The 25,845-nt window shown below is 43.2% G+C and overlaps 1 pseudogene; it reads right to left on the bottom strand.

Moving 5' to 3' along the window:
* Positions 1-1,687: 1,687 nt before the first annotated feature.
* Positions 1,688-2,212, bottom strand: LOC107152230 (annotated as a pseudogene).
* Positions 2,213-25,845: the final 23,633 nt, after the last annotated feature.

The following is a 25,845-nucleotide window of genomic DNA, read 5'->3' as shown; positions in this document are numbered from 1 at the left end:
CCTTTTTTTTTTTTTTTTTTTTTTGAGACAGGTTCTCACTAAGTTGTCCAGACTAGTCCCAAACAGCTGTGCTTGGGTCTGTGACCTCCTGCTTCAGCTTCCTGGGTATCTGGGATCACAGTCCTGTGTCACCAAGCCTGGCTAACTTACTGCCTTTCATATTTAACAAAGTGCATTGTGGGTCTCCTGCGAGGAGAATACAGATAGGCAGACCCAGGTTGAGTGAACTTAGAGAACATTAAAACTCTCTGAGCCTTAGTTTCTTCTTTAATAAGGAGATGCTAATACCTCCTAAAGATAAAAGGAAATAAAGAATGTAAACATTTGCTATATATTTAGTATTCAGTAAATAGTTATTCCTTCCTCTGTGTCAGGTCCTGTGCTTAGGACTCCTTCTTGTTCCCTGAGGAGGCCCATTTCCTCTCCTGGCCCTGCAGTGTAGCATTCAACAAGCATTTCCCATGGGCTTACTGTGTGTTTGGTGCTGGATGTAATAAGAAGTGTGTGTAAATTAAACAGCACAGAATCTGGCCTGGCACATCCTCTTCAATTTCCCTCTGATGGCTTATGTTGGACACTTTGTAAAAGGACCTCTGTGTTCTTGAACTTGCTCCCTGGCCCCCTGCTTTTCCCCATCTTCAAATCTCTGGCCTCTGCTGCTCATCACCTTGCCATTCCTTCCTGCACATGTTTTCTCCTTTCAAATGAATAGCAGGGCTGAGGATGCAAGTCAGTGGTGGGGCACTTGCCTAGCATTGTACAAAGCCCTGGGTTCCATCCCCAGCACTGCAAAAACAGAAAACAATCAAGTGAATAGTCAACCATTTCAACGACCACCTCAGATTCATGCGTTGTATTCCCAGCTGAATTGAATTTGACCCTTCTTCACCCACTTTGGATAATAACTCTACTTGTCAGGACATTTTGGGAAAAAAAAAAATATGTGTGTGTGTGTGTACATGCACACATGTACCATATAAAATTATTTTTTCTCATTTATTTGGACTACCCCTTCTCTTAAGCAGGTAGCCATTTTTTGTTTTAGTTGTTAGAAAACTTAATTGTTTGAATGCTAAAGTTTTAATCAAGTATTTCTCTCACTTGGCCAATCCAGACACACATCATGAATGATGGCAGTGGACTCAACATCTGAGTAGAGATTGAGATCCCAGCAATCTGACTTCTTGCTCTGGGCAGAGTTTTTACTGATCAGCCAGAGTGGCCATGACATTGAGGGAAAAGATTTTGACCCAGTTTGATGACAGAGTTGTTTTTAATTTGTAACTGGCTTACTGAGGTTCTCAAGGGAGATCCTGGCTCCTAAAAATAATGATTCAACTCCCTATGAGCTCTGCCTTCTGCTGGAGAAAGTCAAAATTTCTCCAGGTACAGTAGAGGCAACCTCACCTGGTAGCTAGGGATACTGCCTGCCAGACATTGAATCCTGGTCCCATTAGAACAAAGTATCTGCCCTTAATTTAATGTCTTCATGTGGACAGGGCGATACTGCTAATACTTACTTCATAGGATAGTAATGAGGATAAAATAATTATAGCTGTAGATACTAAGGACCCAGAGATAATAAATATGTGATAAATGCATAATTATCACAATTGGTGATGACTGGTTGTATTTTACTCATGTTATCATCAATTTTTTTTCTTTTATTTATTTTATGCTTAATTTTTCATGTTATTTGTTTCTTCAGTCTGTCCTCTATGACCTCCTCTTCTGAGTTAGGAACAATTCATTCCTTTTCAGAGAGGATCACCTCCATGTGGCTGGGGGATCTCATGTGTGGGGTAATCCTACGGTGAGCTCTAAGAGCACAGGTGTGTGCAATCTTGGTTGCTTTGCTCACCTGGATAATTTCTATAGCCTGAGAATATAATCTAAACCCTTAAGCTCAGCATTATTGTCTGCATTGTTCAGCACGTGCAGCCAAAAATCAGCACCTTTTGGGGGCCACCAACTTTGTGTCCAGCTTTATTGTTTGGCCTGCACATATCCCCAGATGGACCATTTTAAGGCCAGAATGGCACACATTGCTTCTTTAAAGTAACATCTTTCAGATACTTTGTGACTTTTCAGATATGCATAGCCTTGATGGCCTAGCAGTTTCACAGGCATTCTTAAAATGACCACAAAGATTTGAACCTCTTGATTTTCATGATCATGTAGGGTTTTCTGGGTCAAGTGAATAGTGAACCATTTTCACAAATCCCTGCAGGCAGCTTACAGGAAGAGCTATTTTCAATCTTGACAACACCCCTGAAAGGTCCAGAACTATATACACACTTTCAAAGAGGGAGGTGATTTGTGCGCACGTACACATGCGCACCATCACCCAGCCTAAAGAGGTAAAAGCTGGGGCTTATTATGCTAAGGACTATCTGATTCCCAAGCTGCCTCTTCCAAAACAATTTATACCAAGCTCTCCATATTCCCTCATCCCACCCCTGAGCTAAAAATACCATGAACAGCATCCTCATTAGCTAATATGCATAATTTTTTGTGGTTTTTGAACATAATTGGTTCATTCAAAGGAAGGACTTCCACCTACATGAAAGAAGCTGAGCTGCTCAGTGGAGACGCTTCTGAACTCAGCGAAGGCGCTGCTCATGGGTGCTCCTCTGCTTCTGAGCTTGTGTCGCTAGCTGGATAGCAGCGTAACAGAACAGAAAAACCCCCTTCATTCACACACACTGGGCACATTGGAGCCAGGGGGACTTTGGGCAAGTCCCTTCCTGTTCCCCTCCAAGCAACAATCTCCTTAGCTGTTAAACCAAGATAGTAGAAGTTTTCTTGCCCTAGAGGGATGTGATGAGGACAAAGTGAAATCATCCACAGGGCCTGACACAGAGGCCCCTCAAAAACAGGTAGTTTCCATGATGTAGGCCCTGCGCAGGAGGGCAGGGTAGCTGGTGGTTAGGTGCATAGGATTTGGAGCCAGACAGATCATGGTTCAAATCCCAGCATGAACCATGCTCACTTCTGTGATAGTTTTTTTTTTTTTTTTCCTCTCCAGGCCTCAGTTTTCTTGTAGTAAAAAAGAAATAATACATGTAAAGAGTTCAATAATGAATGGGGGCTGCATTCACAGCAAGCCTCTCCAACTAGATCGTCTCTCTAATAGCAGTTAGAGTCATTGATTTCTGCTTCTAGGGCAAAATGCACACAGACACCATACAGTGCTCATCTGGGGGCAGAGCATGTGTGCTCTGGGCAGCTAAAACCAAGCTGTCTGTCCCAACTTCTCCTGCTGGTTATGTGGCCAATGACAGTTTAATGGACTCTTTACTCTTGAATGTTAAGGTGAACATAACTCATGGCATTCTAATATTGTGGCCCTGTCTTCATGGGGGACAGATTTAGCCATTGCAATTACCCAAACCATTTGTGTTTGTCAGATGCAGCCCTATCCATTTGTATTGGGGGTGGGGTTTATGTTGTCCTGCGTGGTCTGAGGCTAACAAAACAGAATGTGTAGTGTGTAGTCAGTTTATGATGAGAGGATTATAAATGCCCCTAAGGGTTTTTTTTTTTTTTTGGTTTTTATTTAGTTTTTTTATTAGTTGCTCAAGACAATACAATGATCTTGACATATCAAAAATTTATTCAAATGGTTATGAATTCTCATTTTTCCACTTGTACAGATTGCCCCTAAGTTTTTGATTTCCAAGGATAAGTCAGTTCCTCTTGGTTGAATAGTAGATGCATGCACATGCACGCATGCACACACACACACACACATGCACATGCACACACACACAGTTTTGTTGTTATAGAGAAGCTGGTCAAAGATCTACCTGTACAACTGTTAGAAAACTGCATCACCCTATCACCCTGACCAAAGAGGAAAGAAGTCCAAATTCTCCTCAACCACGTAGTCTGAGGGAGTAAGTGGTGAGTGGCAGCCACAGACACTCCATTAGATAGTGAGGTGCTGAGGAGGGGGGAGGCGGGCAGAGAGGACTCTGCAGGTTAGTGGTGAGACCATGAAGTTGAAGAGTCAGGGTGACCTGGGTTCAAGTTCACCATCCTGACTTTGGGCAAGCCTCTCCCTATTTTAGAGCCTCAGTTTCCCCAGTTCTGACATGCACTACATGGGGCTATGAGAACCCAGCATAAAGCAGACAAAAATTGGGTAGGACATGAGGCACAGTGCCAGACTCAGGGTGATGCTGGGCACAAGGTGGCTCTTGTCCAGGCTAGGCAGGTATGCACAGTCCCAGCTCCCCAGCAGCACGGGAATGCCCCTTCCAGCCACCCAGAGCCTCCCGAATAGGAAACACGTGGAAGTGTGCGGCTCTCCATCTGGCTAATGTTGGCTTGTGTTTCCTGCTGGAGAGCATCACTTTTTTCACCTCACCTGGTTTGTTTACCCAAACAAGCTGCTCATTAACAACATGAATTGCATTTTCTGCAATTCTGTTGACAGCACAAATGTCTGCAGTCAGCTTGGGAGTTTGGTGGGAACTATCATAGGATCCCACCAGGCCCAGCCAGTGCAGTTTCTGGAAAGAAGTCAAAGCCATACTGGGGTCTAGGACAGGAGGTTTGGGGGCCTAGTGGGGGCCTGCTACCAATTCAGCCCAAGATCTCCAGCAGCTGAGTGGAGACAAGTCTCTGGGCCCTTCTGGGAGAGATGATGCACTTTGTTCAAAACCAAGGTAGACAGAAAGGGATTCTCAAGTGTCAAGTCAGGGATGGGGGGACCCAGATATGAGAGGGTGAATAAAACCCCAGACAGTAGTACAGAACTATGGGGGCCCAGGCCACAGCAGAGACATATTGAGAGGCGTCCTTCCTGGGCCCAGCAGGAAAGTGCTGCTGCCTTTAGCACCCCGAGCAACAAGTAGGGGAGAAAAAATAATCACCCTCCCTCTCCTTGGTTTGGCCCCAGAAAGGTTGAGCTAACCTGGTTTGCCAAAGCTCTACTCTCATCTCAGCTACTCAAGAAGAAAGGCAAGATTCTTAGTGTATGTGAATTTTTCCCCGCAGAATGCTTTCTTTTCTGCCATTTCCTCATTCAGTGTTTCCATTGGAGGCTTTCTAATGGCATGGCATTTGGAGATGGGGGTATAAAAGTGAAAAGAGACACAACCCCTGCTCTCATGGCATTTGCAGTCCAGTGGAAGGAATGATTCCAAAAATCACAATGACCACAAAGCATGAAGAGCCAGAGGAGGGAGAAATTCAGGACACTGAGCAAACACAGGAGAGGGGCTCTGACTTCTGGAAGGGACTGTCAATGGAATCATAAGGAAATTGATATGTCTTTCCTTCTCATCCCCAGGTTCATGGCGAGGCATCTGGTATGAAAGAGATTAACAAGAGAAAAGCATACAGACGTGCTATATGTTTATGGGACACACTCCCTCTGTAAGAGAATGGAACACAAACAGGGAAATGTGGGGATATTTTTGCTTTTTGCTTAGACTTTGAGATGGGGTCTCACTATGTTGCCCAGGTTGGTCTAGAACTCCTGGGCTTAGTGGTCTTCCTGCCTCAGCCTCCCGTGTAGCTGGGACAACAGGCACATTGCCACTGTGTGTGGCTAGTAACTATGTATTTTTATGCCTAGGTTTCATGAAGAGTGGACAGTCATGGAGATGTGTGTCTGGAGGACAAAAGAGGACAATCTGATGGTAATAAACTAGGGGGAATGTAGCAAGGCCTGTCTGTTCAGTCCCTGCAATTTCTGTGTCCTCAGAGATAAGGATATTCCTTTCTTCTGGGCATAGGGAGGTAATCTCTTGGTTGAGGAACCTGTTACCTGCCTCAGGGTACGATGACAAGAAGGAAGAAAGAGTGACCTTCCTGCTTCTGCTATTCTCTCAAATGTCAAGGTGCCATATTTTAGGGTAACACATCCTGAACCCCATTAGCGTCTTCTAGAAAATCTGAGGTTGAAGCTGATACCCCCAGTGAAGCAGAGTAATGAGCTGCTGTGGGTCAGGGCAAGGTGCCTCTGTGTTTGGTTTCAGATTTCAACAGGACACCAAAGAAAATCTGTGTTTCTCTTCTGTCCAAGGACAATGTTCAAGAACCTGAGAAGCAGATGGCGCCTGCTTTGTTTTTTCAGATAGGCTCCTGGTACCCAGCCACCATCAAGGTGCCTGGCATGTAGTAGAAGTGCAATATGTATACTGCCAATTGGAAAGGAAAAGAACAGGGATTAGGGGTGGGGATTCCTTGTAGGGAACAGCAAAGGCTCAGGGATGGTGCCCATCCCTCTCCTTCCCAGAAAACACTGGGGACCCAAGGGCCAGGGTATCCTTCCTCTGCTTGCTGCAGCATCAAACATTTCTCACTGTGACTACTTTTCCCACTCCTCTAAGGACTGATTCACTCTGCAGAGCCTCTGGGTTCAACTCAAAGGCAAAAGGGGTAAGGAACTAATAATGGCAGAGACATATTGAGAATTGAGAACTAAACCTGTGTCAGGCACTGCTCAAAACTCGTTACTTATACTAACTCATTTAATCCTCACACCTCACAAGGAAGACGATTAATCATCTCCCTTGCCCAGATGAGGAAATGGAGGCACTGAAATGTTAAGTGACTATTGATAAAAACACCAAACATGCCTCTACCTTCCGTTGTCCCTCCCTCCTCAACACTTTCTGGTGGTGGATCAGCAACTCTTGACCCATTCTAGGCTCCAGACACTTGTACATGCATTGCTTCATTTAATCTTGACATGGACCACCAGGGGGGAAATGGTTCTTGTGCTGATTTTGCAGAGAAAAAAACAGTGACTCAGAGAGGAGGGACTCATTCTGGGCTTATGCAATGGAGAACTTGAACCCAGAACACTCGATTCCAAAGCCCATGTATTCACCCCAAACTCCCAAGTCAGACAAGATTCTAGAGAAAAAGAGTAAAGAATACATGGCCAAATTCCCAGCTCCTCTTTCCAATCCCCCATTTGCCCATTCTCTGTTTCCTGCAATCCTCTGCCAGGTAATATGCCCAGGTATAGTATGCCCTCAGTGGTAGCATCCTTCTCACAGCTAGGAAATATTCAGGAAATGCAGGAGAAATTGCACTGAGCCTAGATCTCAACCCCTTCACTTGGAAGTAGAGATAAAAATCCATACACTCTAGGATTCTTCAGAAGATTGAATGATATCTGTGTAATACTGGGCACATGGAGGCCCCTCAAAAGTCCCCTGCAAGCCAGGCATGGTGGCATAATCCTATAATCCCAATGACTCAGGAGGCTGAGACAGAAGGATCATAATTTGGAGGCCAGCCTCAGCAATTTAGCAAGACCATATCTCTAAATACAAAAATAAAAGGGACTGGGGATGGGTACCAAAAAGAAAATGAAAAAAGAAATCTTTATCTGCCCCTTTCTCCCACCTCACTCTTCCCAGTCAGGCCTTCTTGGTTTGTGTGAGTCCCTCTGATTCCCATGTGTGCCTGTTCCCGTCTGCAGCCAAGGAGGGATGTCCCTAGAGGGTAGAAACATTGCCTTGTACTCTAGCTTCCTCTGGGTATTGTGGGGTGCTGTGTACACCTATGGCCCCATACAAATAATCACTAATGATCAAGGACCTAGGAATTAGACCAGAGACCCTACACCTAATAGAAGAAAAAGCAGGCCCAAATCTTCATCATGTCAGATTAAGCCCTGACTTCCTTATCAAGACCCCTAAAGTACAAGAAATAAAATCAAGAATCAATAAATGGGATGGATTCAAACTAAAAAGCTTCTTCTTAGCAAAAAAAACAATCAATGAGGTGAACATAGAACTTACATTTTGGGAGCAAATTTTTGCCACACACATGTCAGATAAAGCATTAATCTCCAGGATACATAAAGAACTCAAAAAAATTAACACAAAAAAACCCAAACAACCCAATCAATAAATGGGCTAAGGAACTGAGCAGACACTTCGCAGAAGAAGATACACAGTCGATCAACAAATATATGAAAAAATGTTCAACATCTCTAGTTATTAGGGAAATGCAAATCAAATCTACTCTAAAATTTCATCTCACGCCAGTCAGAATGGAAGTTATCAAGAATACAAACAACAATAATACTTGCTCATTCATTCTACAAACATGTAAATATGTAAATATGGAATTATCATATGACCTAGCAATTCTACTCCTACATATATACCCAAAATAATTGAAAACAGGTACTCAAACAAATACTTACAGATAAATGTTCTTAATAATCAAAAGATAAAAACACCATGTCCATCAACAAATGAGTGGAAGCCTGGTAGTGGTGTGTACCTGAAGCCCCAGCCACTTGGGAGGCCAAGGTGGAAGGATCAATTTAACTCAGGAGTTCAAGACCAGCTTGAGCAATGAAGTGAGACTCATAAATAAATAGATGACAAAATATTGTGTCTGTATATATATTCGGTCATAAAAAAGGAATAAAGTACTGATACATAACACAGCATGACTGTGCTTCAACCATGTTATGCTATGTGAAAGAAAGGTCACATATGGTCTGAATCCATTTATAGGGATGTCCAGTATAGGTAAGTTCATAGAAAAAGCAAATTGGTGGTTACTGGGAGATGGGGAATGACTTTTTCAATAAGTAGAAGATGATGGAAGTGTTTTAGAACTGAATAGAGACAGCGATTGCACAACATTGTGAACATACTAATATCACTGAATAGTACACTTTAAAATGGTTAAAAATTCTTTTTAAAGTGCTGGGAGTGAACCTGGGGCATTTTACCATCCCCAATCCTTTTGACTTTGAGACAGGGTCTCACTAAGTTGCTGAGTCTGCCTTGAACTTCAAATTCTTCTGCCTCAGTCTTCCATGTTACTAGGATTAATGTTGATCATTACTGCACCCAGAAAAATGGGTCAACTATATTACCTAACATAAACAAACATTTTATGTTAGGTAAATTTCATCTCATCTAAAAACCAAACCAAACCAAACTAACCATAACCATGTGCTATGCACTTGTTCTAAGACTGAGACAAAATGCTGGCAGTCAACAAATAAACAAACAAGCAAAACAAAAACAAGATCATTCCAGCTTGTGTTAAAAACAAAGCTGGGTAAGGAAGCGGAAGGGTTGGTGGGGAAGGGGTATTTCAGGTCGGGTGCTTAGGGGAGGGCTCTCTGAAGAGGTGACATTTAATAAAGATCTAAGGCATGAATGGTGTGGATATCTGGAGGGGAGATCATTCCAGACAGAGGGAAGAGTAGCCCCGCGGGTGCTAAAGTAAGGAGTTGGACAAGTTTTATTGGAGCAAGGAGGCTACAGGGAAGCAGAGGGATGAGGGAGGGCCTGCGAGGGAGAGTCTGCAGCCTGCCCAGGATGCTTTCTCTGAACTGAGTCTGCATTTGTAACAATGGAACCAAAGGGGCTGGGGCTGGGGCTCAGAGGTAGAGTGCTTGCCTAGCATGTGGGAGGCACTGGGTTCGATCCTTGGCACCCCACAAAAAATACATAAATAAATAAAATAAAAGTATTGTGTCCATCTACAACTAAAATATATTTTTAATTATTTTTTTAAGTGTAACCAGAGCCCCAATCCTGAAGTTCAGCTGCAAGGATGAGAAGAGGTCCCAGGCTTCACCCACCAATGAGAACAAGTGCGCTGGTTCCCAAGGCATGGTGTTTTTGAGTCTCCTCTTTTTTGAGTCAAGAAATCCAGCCTTCTGCAGTCACACGCAGTTAGTTGTGGGATTCCCCAGGGAGGGGAATGTGTCCCCTTGCCTGTGTCCATGTGTCAGACCTGGACCTTCCCAACTGTCTCATCAGGAAAGGTAAGGCCAACAGGGCCCCACACCTGCACAGAGAGGCACTTCAGGTGGGCCTCAGGGCCTACAGCTCAGGCCACCATCTAGGGGCCAGCGGAGCTAGAAAGCTAGAAGAGGTCTTCATCAACCCAGTGAAGCAAGGAGAGCACACCCCCTGTTATGCTTAGTTGGTGCAGGTGGGTCCCCACAGCAAGGCTGTTTGTGTCTGGCTATCACAGAGTTCAGTGTTGTACTTGGGTTTTTCCGATTCAAGGACATAGTCCTCCATTCCCTGGGGCACACAAACCTCACTAGGACCGTGGGGTCCCAGCACAAGTTTCATTTTGTAAATCTTCCTCATTATTCCTGATGGCTTGCTGGCAAATTCTACTGGGGCCTCCCTCCCTATCCATGCAGCATAGCTTTCACCAGGTCTCTACCATCCTGAGTGGGTCTTGCCTGGATGTGTCCACCCCCTTGGTGATAGGGCTTCAGTGTGTGCTAGATGTCCTCCACTGACTCCCCACATCTACTCTTCTTTCCCAGACACTGCTCTGTACCCCAGAAAGCTGAGCGCTACTGAGGGCCTCAGCCAGGTTCCCTAACCCTCAGACTTCCTGTTGAGTTCCACCAATCAGTTCCACCAGCAGAAGAGGAGAAGGAGGAAGGCACTACTCCCATCCACTGTGGCTGAAGCTGCCTGCTTCCCTCTGTGGCCACACCACAGGTCATATTGGTGGCACCTGTGCTGGGCTGTGACACTCAATCCAGTTCCAATAATGTCTCCTCCTTACTTCTCACACCTAAGGGTAACAATGGCTCTCTGCTGCTAGTCCTGGGGTGCTTGCTCATCCTTTAACCCTGCCCACACACAAAATTAGTCTCTTCCTTAAACAACATTTTTTGGGGGGGACACTGGAGATTTAATTAGAGCCCAGCACGGGTTAGGTAAGCTCTCTACCACTGGGTTACATCCCCAATTCTATATTTTTTGTTTTGAGATAGGGTTGCACTAAGTTGTAGAGGCTGGCCTCAAACTTGTGATCTTCCTCCTGTCTCAGCCTCTTGATCACAGGTGTGTGCCACTGCCCCCAGCTCTAAACTCCCTTTTAATGTCCTATTTTCAAGCATCACCTCTCTCTGCCTGGACTCTAAGTGACACAGTCTCTCTTCCCAGGAGTCCCTCAGCTCCCATGCAGGCAGTGGGTAGGCAAGCAACATCACCAATTCAACCCCCTTTCCAGTCCAGACGAGCAGCTTTATTGCTTGTAGGAATGAAGAGTGAGCTCTTTCAGAACCAGGTTAGAAATGAAGAAAGGCTAAGAACAGGCATTGGAGAGCCAGCAGAGGGGGGCTCCTTACCAGGCAAACAGAGCTTTGGAACAGTGACAAGTTTAGTTGACTGGTGAAGCAGGGCTGGGTTCCAGCTAACAGACATATCAGGCTGTCTCCTTGGTCCCAAAGTTCCAACCTACACCTGGAGCAGACATCCTTGAACGGAGGAGGGGGAGGGGCTAGATTCCAGCTAAAACCCAGATCTGCTGGGGGGTGGGGGGTGATGGGTTACTCAATTGTTGGAAAGTCCCAAGTTAAACAGTTCGATTTCTTTCAGCTTTTCACAGAGGAAAAGAAGCAAAGGTGAGATGTTTATTTTCAAAGCAAGCAACATATTTCTTATGACAATATCTCCACTTATTGGCCCTGTCGTGTCTAATAACTTAGGAGATAAAATACGTTTCTTTGATCTGAGCTAGTCAAGAAGAATGACAGCTGGCAGTCTGCACAAAAATTTAGTGCCTTGTCTAATTATGTTGACTTCTCATTACTGGGAAGTCTCGCAACCAGTAGAGGATTTTTTTTTTAACTTTATCAAATTGTTAACCATTTCCTTCCTCCCTCACCCCACAACACCCACTTGGAGTGGTTATACCCATCTGAACTTGATAAATCACCTGGGCTGATTCTTAATTGATGTTTATGATTTTTATCCAGGAAGCAGGGATCATAGAGCACTTGATATGTCAGGATTTTTAGCACTTGATATGTCAGGATTTCTACTAAACGGTGGAAAATAAAAACATACTAATCTCTGTCCCTGTAGAGAAGGATCCAGCATCCAGTAGGAGGGACAGACGCACAAACAGTTGTGCTACTATAAGGACTGTGTTAGGATCTTGGAATCTTGGAGATGTCACTTTCTGTCTTTGAGCCTCAGTTTCCCCAGAGGCAAAGCAGTGCCATTTTGCCAAATGGCAGTGGTTGGAAAACCTGAGAGGATATAAGGTTCACCTGGAGGTCTTGGTGACTACAAGGTTACTGAATCCCTGAGATTGATCCAGTAGGTCTGGGGTGAAGCCTGAGAACCTGCTTCTCAACAAGCTTCCAGGGGATGCTGATGCTGTAGAGGGACCTCACTGAGAAGCTCCTTTATATGTTGACGGGGAGGACTGTGTAAGTTTGAGTGTGTAAAGGACCCAGGGCAGTGCCTGTCTGGGCTCTGTTCAGTGAGCTCCCCATATAAACCACAGACCTTTGAGGCACTGTGCAAGCCTGTACGGCTGGGTGGGAGGGAGGGCTTCAAAGCAGCCTGAAGAAAGAAGTAGACTGCACAGCTCATCTGGGAGCTAGCTAGCCCCTTCCTCTGCTGAGGAAGACTGTTCAGCATTCCCCCTTGGAGCAGGGCTTTCAAACCCTGTACTGCGACTCCCTGGAGGAACTGTATTTCACATCACAACCCTGAATTCACACATGCATGTGTTCTAATGGAAACATGAAACAACCTGTTCCTTATCCTCTGTGAGGTACTCTAAGACCTTCTGTGTTATTTGGCTTTAAAAATATCGATTGCACAACTCGTTGATATTAGCTAACTTACATAGATTCTGTAATAGATTACACACAGCGTGCATAAAAGTCTGATTTACAGAAACATTTACATTAGAATTGTGGCGGGGGAGGGAAGAGGCAGGGACATTTTCTTATAATGACCAACCATATGAGGTGCCTGCTATGGGATCAGGCTCAATTATAAAATCAAGCCCAATTGAAGATGAATAGATTAAAACACACACATTTGTGCATTAGACTCATGTCATTCTCATACCAACGCTCTGAATTTTTTTTCATTTAATCTTCCTACTAACTGTCTGAAGCAGATAACACTGCCATTATCTTCATACCTATTATACTGATGAAGTTAAGGGACCTGCCCAAGATCAGACAGTCAGTAGGTGGTGGGCTGGGACTCAAGCCTAAACACCTCAGCCCCAGGTTCTCTACCGCAAGCCACTGTGGTGAACTGCTACAACCACAGACTAGAAATCTCTCCCGGGAGAACCTTCTAGAGCCCATCCATCAGATCAACAAGTGATGGTCCTGAGTCCTACATGTTGGGCAAATCTAAATAAATTGATTAGTTTCTTACTGGAGTACATGCAAATTAGTTAAATTAGTTCATTCTCTTGTGCACAAACTTCACATATGGTCATTACCACCTGCTACATGCCCAACCTTGTCCTACAACAGCCATGCCTGGGCCAGATTCCCAGGGCTTGGGGGGCCAAGTAGGATCAGGGGCCCCTCCTCTGTTTTACATGCACCCAGCTAGATCCCTTATTTTTCCCCTTAAGCAATAAACACCACGATTCTATTTCTTGTTTCTTCCTCTATAGAACTTGGACACATAAAATGTCAGGCTAGGGCTAGGGTTGTGGCTCCGTGGAAGAGTGCTAGCCTAGCACACCTGAGGCACTGAGTTTGATTCTTAGCTCCACATAAAAATAAAATAAAGGTATTATGTCCACCTGTAGCTAATATATACATATAATATATGTATATATTATATATATAATTTTTTAAAAAAAATTTATAGATGAACACAATATCTTTATTTTGTTTATTCATTTTTATGTAGTGCTGAGGATCAAACCCAGTGCATCGCATGGGCAAGACAAGTGTTCTGCCAGTAAGCCACAACCCCCGCCCTAAAATATATATATATATATTTTTTTTTTTTTTTAAAGATGTCAGGCAAACACGTAGGCTTTGGGTGGTGAATAAGGCCCAAAATTTGCTGTCTGGTTTGATTGCAGCCACTCCACTATGTGCTCTGGGTACAGGGAGCTGCCAGGAAATCCCAGTTAAGCAAATTCCAACCCTGTCTTTGGCCCTCACCCTTCTGATTTCCTGCCTGCCCTGGGCTCTGCTGCCAGGGAGCAGCCAGCCTACCTGGACCCTTTGGAGAACCTCTTCTGCCAGAGTCTAATCCAGAGCTTAGCCTGATTCCTTCACATGACTCCCCAGGTGCGACTTCGCCGGTCCAAGTCTCTTCCCACTGAACAGATTACCTGGGCTTGCTCTGTGGTTCCAGCAGATCCTGCTGAGTCTGTATTCTAAAGCTGTAAAGCCAGTTCTCTCTGCTTTCGTCGTTCACCCCCTGAGCTGCTTATTCTGTGTGTGCTGATCTTATTCAGAACACTGGATTTCTTTCTGATAATTTCTTCATGAATGGTAAAGTCTTGGGCTTTAAATCAGACAGACCTGGAGTTGAATTCTAACTCTACTACCTACTGGCTGTGTGACCTTGACCAGTGACATCATCACCTGATCCACTCTTTTCTCAAGGGGAAATGGAGATAAAAGAATGCATGTGAAGGGGCTAGAGTTGTGGCTCAATGGTAGAGCACTTGCCTGGCATGTGTGAGGTCCTGGGTTCAATCCTCAGCACCGCATATAAATAAATAAATAAAAGATGATTTACAACTAAAAATATTAAAAAAAAAAAAAAAAAGAATGCATGTGAAGATCAGCAGAGGGGCCGGGAGGTAGCTCCGTGGTAGAGTGCTTGCCTAGCATGTGGGGGGCCTAGGTTCCATCCCCAGCACCAAAATAAATGAATAATAAATAAATAAAATCATGAGAGACTAAGGGGACATGAGGACTAAATGCAATATTGCAACTAGGATTGAATCACAGGACAGAAAAAGGATATGAGTGGAAAAATGGATTCAATATAAATAAAGTATATAGTTCAATTATAATTATCATGCCAATTAATTTCTTTTGACAAGTGTACTTTGGTTACTATGCCAGGTCTAACCTTAGGGAAAACTGGGTGAGGGCTACACAGGAGCTCTTTGTGCTATCTTTGCAACTTTCCTGTAAACCTAAAATTATTGCAAAATAAGAAGGTTTTTTTGTTTGTTTGTTTGTTTTTTAAAGAAAGAAAAACAAGGAAGTATGTAAAGCTCTGAGGCCAGCTCAGTGTCTGTACCTAGCAAATCCCTGAAAAATGTGTTATTTTGTATATAATATAAAAAATGTATTATTTCCATCACAATTATGGCCTCATTTATTTCTCACAACAACCCCATGAGATAGTTGTCAGCCCTCTGTTGCAGTTTTAGAAACTGAGACACAGAGAAGTAGAATACTTACCCAAAGTCACACAGGTAGGAAGTAGCAGAACCCAAATTCAAACCCAGCTTTACTGTAGTTCTGATACTGATTCTCTTACCCCCTGCTGCCCCCACTTCAGTGCTATCTTTATCACTATAAAAATTATAATTAAAAAATAAGGAGGAGGGGGCAGAAGGGTATAGAAAAAAAATAGTGTTTAGATCCAGAAACACTTGAGTTCAAGAACAACCTCTGCTGTGGACCCTGGGCAAGTTATTAACTTCTCTGAGCCTCAGATCCTTTATCATTAACATGGAAATTAACTCATGCATAGCTGAGATGGTAAAGGGACAGATGCATAAATCTTCTTCCACCAATGTATTTGATCACCTCATTTGACAACTGCCTTACTGCATGAGAACACAGCCCACAGGAACAAGTTGGGCCTCTTACGTGGCTCTCAGCTCTCCCCAGGTGTATACTCATTGCACAGCAGTGAACAAGTTGCTTTGCATCTTTGAGTGTCAGGTAAGCTGAGCATCAGGTTGTTCAAGTAAAAAACTGAGGATAAAAGTCCTTGCCTCAGGAGGTTATCGAGGGTATGAAGGGATACACCTGAAAAACTCTCCATAAGACACCTGGCATGTGGTAAGTGTTCAAAGAATAACAGATACCATTCAACAAATGTTTTTGAATCTCTCGCCTTTTAGACACACAGGAGGTTTGCACCTCTTGGCCCCCTAGTGATTGGAAGGGTCATGACATGCTCTAGTCCACAGTTATAATCAAAAAGTGACACGTGTCACTTGTAGACTACAAGATGTAATATCACTGGGACACCATCCAAATTCCTCTTTCCCATTGGACACGATAACCATAAACAAGATGGTAGCTGCTTCCCCAGCCTGAGTCCCTTTGTGACCACAACAAACAGCATTCCCCTGTTAACTCATGATGGATATGAATCATGAGTGAGAAGTAATCCTTTTTTGTTAAACCACTGAAGTTACAGATGGCTTTATTATTATAACAAAAGTTTGCTTACTCTGTCTGGCCTGAATAGCAGTTATATTTAACAACTCTTATAAGTTTACTTCCTATGGTTGTAAAAAGGAGGTTCAAAAGTAACATGTTCATCATTCCAACAAGCCTGTGGTTTAATTCCATTTTACAAATACAGACAATGAGGTCAAGGACACTCATCCAAGGTCACATCATGGGAATGTACCTGAGCCTGGAGTTGAACTTGGCTTCAAATCTCCAAATCTGCCTGTTTATAGCATGAATCCCGGCCACAAGCTACACCATTCAAGATGAGGTCAGGTTAGGAAGTTGGATCCTTGAGAGACTTCTAGGAAGGAAACTGTGTACTCAAGAGAAGTGGTGACAAAATTGAACTTACTTTGTTCTCTTTCCATCTCTGCATCTCACATCTTGCTTTGCTTTTTCATAATTTTAATATCTGAAACCTCACACCCACCGTGTTAAGTGATGTGAATGTTTTCAGAAAAACATGTGCTGGGCATATGATCTTGGCCTAAGCACTAGTGCTTTGGAGTATCCGTATTTTTTTCAGCCAAAGAGACACTCCTCGGCCCTGCAGCTCCATATTGTGTGTTTCTTCTCTGGGAGGTTATTTTAGAGTCAAATACAAGTGCTGCATCTTATTCTTTCCATGGCCCCAAATAAGTTATTTATCTTGGCAAGTTTCATCTGAGAGGTGGAAACATAAAACCTACATCCCACACCTAACTCAAAAGACAGTCAGAGGTGAAAAATCATCTTGCAAACCCTGTGGAATACTATATTAGCAAATATCTAGCACTTCACTTATGCATCCAATGGCAGACATTTATTGAGCACCTACTGGATACTATGCTGGGGGCTGAAGATAAGACGTGAATGAGATACTGTGCATGTCCTCAAGGAGGCAGTATATTGTCATGTTTAAGAGCCTAGGAAATTGAGTCCGAAAAATTTGGGTTCTATTCTGTCTTCTGGCACTTGTTTGCATCCTGAGTCTTTTTCCATCAATTGTATAATGATGGTGGTATTAATATTTACATCAAAGCACTGTTGTAAGTTTTGATGATGGAGATGATGCTTGGAAGGTTCAGGACCTGATGGGTGGTAAACATCAACTGGGCCACTGTGATTCACCTGCATTCAAAAATACAGTAGGTTCTCTGTAAATGCTTGTTGAAAGAAAGGGTGGAAAGATGTGAATGAATGAGTAGAGGTCCTGGCTTCCAGGAGGGATCTAGCCAGGCTGACCTTGAAAGCAGTGAAGGTGAGGCTCCTGAGCCTTGACCTAGGGAAAGGCTCCACAGCCCTGAGCCCCTCCAACTGTAGAAGGACCTCCAGGGGTCAGAAGCCCGTGAAGCCACCAGGACATTTTTGGCCCCACCGTGCAGCCAGCACTCCCTAAGTGGGCAAGCTAGTGTTAACATGAGCAGGAAGTGAGAAGCGAACATATGGAATGCCAACGACTCCGGGCACAGGGGCAGCCTCGACCCAGCAACAATGCTCCACTGGGCGTCTTTCTCTCCCTGCCTGCACTGGGACTTACTGCAGGTTCCAGTTTTAGAAAACAAGCTTCCAGGCAGTGAGTGTGGCTCCATGACCTAGTGTGTGCTTAGCCCTGGGTGAGGCCCTGGGTTCCATTCCCAGCATCAAAACATAAAACATAAAAATAAATAAATGAAAACAGCTTCTATCCAAGGTCCAAGACTGAGGCCACCTGTGGGTGACCAGGATCAGACAGATGCATATTGGAATCGTGGCACATCACCTTCCCTCTGAAAGATCATGGCAAGACACGTCACCTCTCTATACTTGGAGTTCTTATTTGTCAAGTAGGGATTGTTCTCTAACGGGGTGGTTATTACCCCCAGTCCCCAGTGGACAGATTGGGAAACCCAGGCCCGAAGCGATAACATAACTTGCCCATAGCTGATGAAGGGTTGAGCTCCCATCTGACCCTGTGTCCCTCTGATACCCACATCCATACTTTTCCCACTCTGCCGTTAGAAGACATTTGGCTCCTGTTGCCTCCACTTCAAATACCTCTAAATCTGGGAAGAAGACATGGAGTGGGGGGAAGGGAAAAAACCCAATTTTAAAAACCAATTTGAATAATTAAATTTGGCAGCAAAAAGCTCAGTACCGGAAACACATTTCACCACCCCATTGCTGAATCTGTTTAATGTATTTTGAACCAGCTTAGCTCAGCTAGTTAGGGAATAGAGCAGGAGTTTAAATTTTAAAACTAGCAGCAAGGAGTCACATGTCTCTGTGTTGTTCAAAGAAGTCTGCGCTAAGCCTTTGCTTCCCACAAGAGTCGCCAGGAGGTCACCCTCACCTCTGAACTCGTTCGGGGTCCTTGGAAGTCAAGAACAGCAGAGCCAAGGCAGGAAGGCAGAGAAGGCTTGAAGAAAGCTTTGCGTCTCCAGTCATTTATTTCCATAACAAGCACTTTTCATCTTCAAAGCCCTTTACAAGCCATAATTAATCTTCACAACACCTTAGCGAGCTGGGTGCACAGCATTACCCGTGTTTTATAGGACAAGGTGGCTCAGGGAAGGCTTTTGGATGATGAGTGACCCTGGACACCCGCCTTAAAAGGAACAATTAGGCTTCCCCACCTCGGCCAGGCGGGCCAGTCCCATGTTTCCCAATCCCAAGCCAGATCCACTCGTTTAATCTTCAGAAAGCATTTCCTGATGTGAAGGAAGGCAGGTAAAGGGAGAAGAACTTGGTACACATGCAGAATGCCAGCCCTGGTATTATTGTCATTTAAATACATTCAACTGTTGGCATTATAAATTGTTAATTTTATTTAAATAATGGCAAATAAGGGCAACTCACATTTGCATCTACACATTTAGCATTTCCGAGTCTCTTTTCTATGCAGAATCTCAAATGATCCTTAAACTAGTTGTTTTGCTCCTGACATATTTATTGAACACCTACTTTGTGCCAGGCTAGGGACAGAACAGCAAAGAAGGCAGACGTGGGTCTGCTGTCATTGGGCATACAGTGTAGTGAGAAGTCCCTGCTAATAAGAAAAAGTTGTTATTCCCAATACCCTATAATTTTTTTTTTAACAGATGTTGGAGCAGAAGTTTAAGACCACACAGAGAACAGGTGTCGGAAGCAGAAGTCAACTCCATGGTCCATGGATGGTAGGGCTTATGTTCCAGCCAAGTATAGGATGTTTGTTGCAGCATTGTTTAAAATGACAAAGAAGTGGAAGCAGACCTGTAGATCCATTGGTAGGGAAACTGATAAATAAAATATGGGCAATGCATGAGATGAAATAGTGTACCAATCAAAGGGAATGACTTCCTTCTACTTATAACATCAAAAGTGAGAAGAATTGGATGTAGAACATGACATCACTTCCACAAATGTTAAAAAGCACACTTGAAGTGATGCTATATGCTGTATTTACAGAATAAAGATGTAGAAGACGGATAAAAGGCACACATTACATACACAGTGTAGATGCCTTGGGGGTAGGGCCTGGGTTATGGATTAAGAGTGGGAGACCCAAAACCCTGGGGGAGCCATGCAGGATGTTCACAGTGGGATGCCACAAGCCATAAACCAAGGACCTGACTGATAGACTCAATTCGTGGATGTGCCTTCCCAGGGACTCTCTAAAACGAACAACACCACAACACACGCCCATCCTCTGCTCTTTTACAGGCTGTGTTCTCTCCCTTCAATCTCAGTGTTGAAATTGCCTGTCGAACTTGAACCAGCCAAAAAATCTAAATGAAAAACAGGAATAAAAAGAGCAAAATTTGAAACCAACTCGAGAAGTGAACAGTGTCTGTTTGGGCTGCACATGGGTGCTGTCGAGCGCGTGTGACAGCCGTCGTGGAGCGGAGACCAGGAGCAGCTGAGCTGTGAGCCCCTCCGCAGCCAGGCCCGACTCTTGGGCCAGCTCAGCCACGATGCCACGGGAGCTGAGGGACAGCAGCAGGAATTGTGGTTGGAGGTTGCCCACAGAACCTTGTTTACCGACTCCTCAAAGCCATACTTGCCTGCTTCCTTGTTGGTTTCCTGCCACAACATGATCGATTCTTACAGATACATTTTTCTAGAAGTTGAGTTGTGCCAGGCAAGCCATGCCAAAGCAGCCTCATTTCCATGTGTGGTCTGGGTGGATTGGGGGAGGCTGTAGGCAGAGCGATTCTGGATTTCAGCAAGGCACTTGGAAGAGTACCTAGCCCACCTGGGTCTCCCTAAAACACACACCTGACCTTGTTCTTTCCCTTGCTAGAACCGACAGCTCCATATTGCTTGCAGGATGGACTGGCAACTCCTCAGCTGTACACAAAAGGCCTCAGTGATCCAGCCTCTGCAAAACCTCCCAGCCTCCTCCCCACTCCAGCTATACAGTTCTGAAATTCAGTCCTTGGTTTCTTTCCTCCCCCCCCCCTCCTCCTCCTCCTCCTCTTCTTCTTCTTCTTCTTCTTCTTCTTTTCTTTTTCTTCTTTTATAGTGCTAGGGAATAAACCCACAGCCTCAAGCACCCTAAGCAAGTACTCTGCCATTCTCCACCCTTTTTGTTTTCATTTTTTATCTTTTCTTTTTTTTTCCCCCTTCATCTTTATTCTCTCAAATTCTACATAGGCTGTTGCAGCCAACCAAAATGCTTCTCCTGCCTCACTCCTATGGTTAATCTTTACTCAGGTTCAAGACTCAGCTGGACTGCCCCCTCCCCACAGAACTTCCCCTCCTCCTGCCCCACCCACCAGGAAGAAGAGACACCTGAATTGAATGAGTCCCTACCGACAAGTGCTGCAGACAGTAGCTTAGGGCTAGATTTGCCCTGAAATTCAGAATTTTTCAGAGTTTATAAAAGATAAAAAGTTCATAGACCATATTTTATAAAAGAGCTTGCGCAGAACATGAAGCAGTTCCTCACAATAAAACCCATTAATGATTCTCCAGGAAAGGTATGATTAGTCACACGTTGAATGAAGATTATAAATAGTTTCACATCAGGTCAGGTGAGGTTTTGCCTCTGAATGAAAACGTTGGTGTTGCTTTATAAGGAGTTTAGGTTTTAGATTTTTTTTTTCTTTTTGTGCATGTGTATGGTGCTGGAGAATTAAACTCAGGGCCTTGGGCATGTAAGCAAGTGCTACATCCCCAGCCCTAGGGTTCTGAAATCATGGACTTCTATATTATTATTATTATTATTATTATTATTATTTCCATTCTTTGTTCTACTGATGTAATAATAACAACAATCCTTAGGAATAATACTATAACTTACCATTCATTAGCATTATGCGAAGAATTAGCATAAAAGATCCCATTCTTATGCTACCATAAGGCACAAAGCAGTTCATCAATTTGCCCAAGTAAGTGGGAGAGCTGGAACTTGAGCTTATAGCTTTTCTGATGCCAAAGTCCACACTGGCAATCCCAACACTATTCTGCAGTTCCATGCTATACATCCAAGAACTTAGCTCCTTTGGCTGCAATCATTCTTTATGAATTGAGCTATGAGCTCCCCAACTACAGGATCCATCTCTGTCTGTGAATGAACAAATGAAATTCAAGTGCACAGGGTGGTGAAATGCTGTGTGCATCCCATGTCAGCGGGTGTATTGATAACACCGCATGTCCAGGCACAAACGCTGATTACCAACAGGACTGCCTATCGAGGGTCCTGGAGTCAGGTCCTCTGCTCTGAGGGATTCCCCATCTAGGAGAAGAGATATGATTGATCTTCATGCCATGATAACACGAGGTTGAGATAAATGAGAGATTACCTACAGAGTGCTTGGGAACAGGAGGGAGGAAAGTTGATCCCCTGGAGATCATAGAGTGTTTTGTGGCTAAATCCATCAGCCCTTGTTGTAAAACACTATCCCAAAATTTAGCAGCTTAAAACAACAACTTTTTAAGCTCATGAGTATGTGCCAGTAGTGTTTTCTGCCCATTTGAGCCTGGTTGGCTGACCTGTGCTAGACTTGCTGATGTGGTCAACTTGTAGATGGGTCAGGCACTGGCTAGTTTAGGATGGTGTTGGCTGGACAAACCAGCAGTTCTCCATATTGATGGCTCCTCCTCTAGCAGGTGACCAGTCTATTCATGTGGCAAGAGGTGGGGGAAGAGAGGAATAGAGACTATGGAAGTATATAGGCAACTTGAGGCCTGAATTCCCACCTCACAGGTCAGTTGGGAGGACTAACTGAGCTGATGTAGAAAAGGTATGAGGCACACTATAGGACCTCAGTGGGCACAAGGGACATGATGACCCTTGGCAAGATGGTTATTTTTATCTTCTTTTTTGAAGAAAAATAACAAGTTTATTGATTGGAAGAGTCAATATTATAAACATATCAATTTTCTCCAAATTAGTCCATTGATTAAATGAAATCACAATAAAAATATAATCGTTTAAGTTGTTGATTCTCAAGTGTATGTGGAATTGGAAAGGGCCAAGAAAACTGAGACCCCTTTTCTTTTTTTAAAATCAGGGTAAAATATATATACATACAAAGTACTATCATCATCTTTTTTTTCATTCTGGAGATGAACTTTTGGCCTCAAACACAGCTTGGCTCCACCACTAAGCTATGCCTCCATCCCCTATAACCAGTTATTTTGGTACCAGGGATTGACCCCAGGGGTGCTGAGCCACTTCCCAGCCCTTTATTATTATTATTATTATTTATTTAGAGACAGGGTCTGGCTGAGTTGCTTAGGGCCTCACTAAGTTTTTGAGACTGGCTTTGAACTTTCGATCCTCTTGCCTCAGCCTCCCAAGCCAGTGGGATTATAGGCGTGCACCATCGCGCCTGGCTCCCCATAACCATTTTAGAATGTGTAGTCTGGTGACACTTAAGTATGTGCACATTGCTGTATAACTAATTTCCACAGCTCTTTCATCTTACAAAACTGAAACTCTATACTGATGAAGTAATAGTTCTCCATTTCTCTCTTCCTCTCAACTCTTACCAGCAACCACAATTCTGCTTTTTGTGTCTCTGAACTTGAGCACTCTGGAAATCTCATGAGTAGAATCATTCAGTCTTTGTCTTTTTGTGGCTGGTTTATTGCACTTAGCTTGAGGCCCTCCAGTTTCACTCATGTTGAAGCATGTGCTAGAATTTCCTTCCGTTTAAGGCTGAATAATATTCTATTGTATGTGTACTTCACATTCTGTTTATTCATTCATCTCTCCACCTATTGGCTGTTGTAAACAGGGATGCCATGAATGTGGGTATACCAATATCTCTCCAAGAGCCTACTTTCAGTTCTTTTGGTTATATACCTCAAAGTGGATCACATGGTAATTCTCCTTTTTATTTTTTGAGGACCACTGTGCATTCCTATCATCAGGCACAAGAGTTCCAATTTCTCCACATCCCCACTGACACTTTTATTCTCTGTTTTTCGATAGGTGCCATTGTAATGGGTGGGAGGCAATATCTCATTGTGGTTTTGATTTGCAATTCCCTAACGATTAGTGATGTTGAGCATCTTTTCATGTGCTTGCTGACCATTTGTATATCTTCTTTGGAGAAATGTTTATTCAATTTCTTTGCTCAATTTTAAATCAGGTTGGCTTTTTAAAAATTTTTTTTGTTAAACTCTTTATTGAAGTATAACATACAGATGGGAAAATGCACAAATCACAGTGATAAGCCCAATGACTTTCTCATAGTGAGTACATTTATGTGACCAATGCCCACATCAAGATAATCGAACATTACAGAACATCGAAATCCTCACTGTTCCCTACTTCTTCCCCCAAGGCAATCACTTTTCTGGCTTCTAGCATCATTGACTCATTTTGCTTGTTTTTGAATCTTATATAAATGGAAGCATTATGACTGGCTTCTTTCATTCAGCATTGTACTTGTAAGATTTATTATGTTGCTGCTTACAGCAATGATTTCTTATTTTCTCATTGCGATATAGTAGTCCATTATATGAATTTAACACAACTTATTTTTTTTAAGAGAGAGAGAGAGAGAGAGAGAGAGAGAATTTTAATATTTATTTTTTAGTTTTCGGCGGACACAACATCTTCGTTTGTATGTGGTGCTGAGGATTGAACCTGGGCCGTACACATGCCAGGCGAGCGTGCTACCACTTGAGCCACATCCCCAGCCCAACACAACTTATTGATCCATTTTTTTTTTTTTTTTTGGTTCCAGGAATTGAACCCAGGGGCACTTAACCACTGAGTCACATTCCCAGCCCTTTTTTTTTTTTAATATTTATTTTTTAGTTGTAGGTGGACACAATACCTTTATTTTATTTTTATGTGGTGCTGAGGATTGAACTCAGTGTCTCATGCATGCTAGGTGAGCATTCTACCACTGAGCCACAACCCCAGCCCTCCCCAGCCCTTTTTTATATTTTATTTTGAGATAGGGTCTCACTGAGTTGCTTAAGGCCTCACTAAGTTGTAGAGGCTGGCTTTGAACTCACAATCCTCCTGTTTCAGACTCCCAAGCTGCTGGGATTATAGGCATGTGCCACCAGGCCCAGCTTATTGATCCATTCTACTCTCAATGGATATTTGGATCATTTCTAGTTGGGCAAATAGAAAAAGTGTTGCTATGGACACTTTTAAATTTTATTGTAATAAAATATGCACACTATAAAATATACCACTTTAACATTTAAATTTATTTATTTATTTATTTATTTATTCATTTATTGGTACTGGGGATTGAACCCAGGGGTGCTTAACCACTGAGCCACATCCCCAGCCTTTTTTTGTATTTTGTTAGGAGATAGAGTCTCACTGAGTTTCTTAAGGATTCACTAAGTTGCTGAAGCTGGCTTGGAATTCGCAACCCTCTGGCCTTGGCCTCCTGAGCCACTGGGATTACAGGCATGTGCCACTGCTCCCAGCAAATTTTTTATTTATTTTATTTTTTAAGCTTTATTTTATTCATATATTTTTATGTGGTGCTAAGGACCGAACCCACGGTCTCATAGGTGCGAGGTGAGTGTCCTACCGCTGAGCCACAACCCCAGCCGAATTTTTTTAAATTTTTAAATGAAATATAATATTTATACATATGTATGGAGTCCAGTGTTGTATTTCAATACATGAAGATAACGTGTAATGATCAAATCAGGGTAACTAGCATTTTCATCACCTCAAACATTTACCATTTCTTTGTGTTGGAAACATTACAAATCTTCTCTTTAGCTATTTTGAAATACACAGTGAAATTGTTGTTACCCTTCTGTGCTATAAAGCGTGGGGACTTACTCTTCCAATCTGAATGTGTTTTAGTACCCATCCTCCATCATCTGTCCTTCCCAACCTTTTAGCCTCTGGTGACTGATTCTGCTCTACTACAAGATCAATTATTTTAGCTTCCACTTATAAGTGAGAACAGGCCCTGTTTGTCTTTAACACTTGGCTTATTTCACTTAACATAATGTCCTCCAGGCTCCCATCCACTCTAACCACTTTTAAGTATATATAGTTCAGTGGCATTAAGTCCCTTTGAACTGCACTACCATCACCACGACCCATCTCTAGACATATTCATCATCCCAAACCAAACTTGTACCACTTTTCTGTTGGGTGAATACTTAGAAATGGAAAGGCTATGACAGGAGCGTATTGATCAACCTTTCAAAATAATGCCAAGCATTTTTCTAAAATGTTTATACTAATTTACTCAAGCACAGCAAAATGTAAGTGA

Source organism: Marmota marmota, unplaced genomic scaffold (genome assembly GCF_001458135.2).
Source record: "Marmota marmota marmota unplaced genomic scaffold, marMar, whole genome shotgun sequence".
In the NCBI taxonomy this organism is placed as follows: Eukaryota; Metazoa; Chordata; class Mammalia; order Rodentia; family Sciuridae; genus Marmota; species Marmota marmota.
This window is presented reverse-complemented; position numbering and strand designations above follow the sequence as displayed.